Consider the following 3,442-nt stretch of genomic DNA (forward strand, 5'->3'; position numbering starts at 1 on the left):
TCCCCTGGCAGAACAACGTCAGACAAAACATTAATCACGCTCCAAATAAATAATTAAAACATTGGGGCTTTTAGAAGGGAAAACAAAAACCCAAGAAAAATCAAAGGCATCGGTGCCAGCCCATAATAAGCACTGCCGCTGGGTCCAGCGAGGCCCTGGCCCCGAGGGGGAGCGGAGCCGTGTCCCCAAGGCCACCTGAGCCATGTGGGACCCAATGTGTCCATCAAAATCTGTGCCCAAAGTCCCAGGAGGCGTCAGGACCAGGTTTGGGACCTCATACCTGGAGTCGTGGGATTACATCCCCATCTCAGCTTTACGTTAAAACATGTCGTTTCACAACTAGCGCCTATGGCCTCAAACGATGGATTTAAAATTTTTTCCCCCCTGGTTGGCTCATGCAGTGCCCTGGGACATCATCCGTGGTTCACCTCTGGGATGCTGGACAATGCCCAGACCTCGGGCTCCGGCGGGTGCCCGATGCAGCATGGGAAAAATCTCTTCACCAGGCATTTAGGAACCACTTTTGGGAGAAAACAACAAAAAAAAGGCTTGAAAAAAGAAAGCTCTCCCTCCCCATCCCCTCTTAGTCGGAACAGAGATGATTACTCAGTGTAAGCAACCCAGAGCTTAAATTATGCATGGAGCCATTTTCATCGAACAACATGATTGAGGCAGGGCTGATTCCGTCCCTCCTGGCTCCCCAGCCCCGCAGGCGGGATGGTGGGAAGGCTCCTTGGGACCGCGCGTCCCCCATCCCAGCATCAGCCTCAGCCAAAGCCTCTGGTGCAAGTTTATGGGGGGAAGCAGATGAAAAAAGCAGCGTGAGGGGCTGTAGAGTGATGTTTTCCCCTGCGTGGCCATCGAAGCCACTTGGGTACCAGTCTTCAGCAACAAACGTCACCTGAGCTCTGCTTTCCTCTTCTTTACCTTTCCTACAATGTATTTATTAAAGAGCAAGCTATATTTATTAAAAAGCAAAGCCGGGGCTGTGGTGGGATGGGGCTGCTCCTCTTGCTCCACCAATGAGCAGACGGTTGATGATGAATTTAATGCAATTTGTTAGTTTAATTTGTTAGCTTCTGGGTTTCCTCCCTGTAAGGCTGTGATGCTGCAGGGAGATGCGGTGTTTTCTGCCGAGGATGGAGCAAGCCCGTAGCCCTTGGACACGGCCACCAAGAGGTGATGCTGCGCACTCAGAAGCTGATGGGCACCCACGAAGCCTCGCTGGTGGGCAGCATCCCCGACATTCTTCCTCCTCCCAGCCCTTCCCCAGCACATCACCTGGGTACAAAGCTCACTGGGAATGAAGGACTCCACCAAAACCCGCTTTACTACATTAATATTTGCTGGTAATGAAGCTAGCTAGCACTTAGAGCTCCAATCAAATTAGGAAAGCTATAATGAACAAGAAGCAGTGCATTAATCCATTAGCAGGGAATTACACCAGATTATCTCAGCAAATACAGCAAAACTTTAATTTACTGGCGGTGTTTTCAAATGGCTTTTCCTCCTTCGTCTCCATTTACACCGCGGCGCATTTTTTCTGGCAGCAAAAACACAAGAAGTGAATTAACTCCAGTTCCTTGGGGAAATGCTTTTGTCTCTCAGATGGGAATGAATAACCCACAAGAGATACCAGAAATTTTCCTTTTTGGCTCCTTCTCCAGGTCTGTGCAGGGAAAACGGATATTATTTACAGAAATAAGTGCTCAGAAAACACCGTTGCAAAGGTCACTGCCTGTAAAAGCTCCACCAGCAGCATCCCAAGGATTAGAATAATGTTCTGCTTGTTGATCATCACAGAAAGGGAAAAAGGAGGAAAAAAAACATGTAGCAATTTCCTTGAACACGTGCAGGCAGGGCATCAATAATATACGTTGTTGGGAAATTAGCCCTGATACTCAGCTGCCAGTTTGTACATGCTTAATGCATAAATTTGGGCATCAAAATATAACGTCCTCTTTACTGTCTGGATGCAGAGGGCTGAGAAAGGACACAACTTGTGTCACGTCCTCAGCCTGACACGACTCGAGAAATAAATCCCTGGACCCTTTGCATCCGAGTGCATCACATCTGGGGTGCTTTCCCCTTGCAAGAGCCAGCCCCACCTAACACCAGCAACAGAAAAGCCCTTCTCGCAGGTTCCCTCTCCCCACACCTTTTAGCTTTAAAAAAAAATAGAAAATAAGTTTTAGACACCAGAGGGTATTTTTCCTGCTTTCTTTCAGTACAAGGAATATTTATTTATTTTTACTGAGCTTCCCACATGCTCACAGGACTCCAGGAGTTGCTGATGCGGAGACACCTCTGGGGTGGGAGAGCATGGCTAAAGCCCCCAAGCTGGGGTCAAAATGCAGCCAAAAGAGCAGGGTGAGATCCAGAAGATGTTTGGGGCAGAAATAGGATCCTTGGGACATCAGGGATCTTATTTACAGGGGTAAACTGAAGGTGGAAAGGAGCCACTTGCACCGTAGGGCATGGGTGCCTGCAGCCTCCTATTTAAATGACCAGGCCCACAGCGATACACATGCAGCATTTAAGGCAAGAGGGCTCTTGGCTTGGGAAAAAGAAAAAAAAGCAATAAATAAGGCTGGGCAGTCCTTGGGCTGGGCAGATGCACCTCCCTGCAGCTGCAGGGCTCCGCAAACCAGGTTTTGTCTGTCTTTAATTGCAAGGCAGGCAGCTCAGGCAAAACAGGGGAGGCTCCTTCCTTTCAAAACTGGAAAATAAACCCCTGAAATGACACCCTGGCCGTGGCAACCCAGAGGTTTCAATCAGATTTGGAAATTTGTTTGGTTTTTGGTTTGTTTTTGTTTTTTTAAGCTACCTACGTTACAGACCAGGAATCCTTTGCAGAAAGGTCCCTTCTGCTGTAGGATGGATGGCAGCGCCATGAAGGGGATAGTCCCGCGGGATGAGCATTATAAGCAGCAGTAGCTGATGCGCAGCCCCTCCTGGGCTGGGAAGGGGGTTTGGCAGGAGGAGAGGACAGGCCAGAGCACAACAGCTCCCAGCACAAGTCTTTCCTATTGAAGATGGGCCTCAAAAGAGGATCTGAGCAAAGGCTGAGGGATTAGTGCTAATAAGGATCAGATCCAATTGGGCTCCAAGCCCTGAACCCAGCCAAATTTCCTCCCCATTTCCTAGCCTCAATGCTGAAGCCCTTAGAGGGGAGAGGAGAAGTCCTGTGCTGATGGCTACCTCCTTAGAGTCTGCACTAGAAGAGGTCACAAGTCCACAGCTTGAATTAAGAAGACATAATCACAAAGCATGGCTCATATATTAAGCTCCTCATGGGTCTGGGAAGGAAGGTGGTGCTGGCAGCACCTGCCCAGCATGGGACTGGGCTTTCACAGCCAGAAGAGCTTGCAGGGGAGATGTGACACCCAGAGGAGCACAGGTCTCACTCAAACCCCTGTGGCATAGGACAACAGCGACAAGA

This window comes from Pygoscelis adeliae, unplaced genomic scaffold (genome assembly GCF_000699105.1).
Source record: "Pygoscelis adeliae isolate BGI_AS28 unplaced genomic scaffold, ASM69910v1 Scaffold303, whole genome shotgun sequence".
In the NCBI taxonomy this organism is placed as follows: domain Eukaryota; kingdom Metazoa; phylum Chordata; class Aves; order Sphenisciformes; family Spheniscidae; genus Pygoscelis; species Pygoscelis adeliae.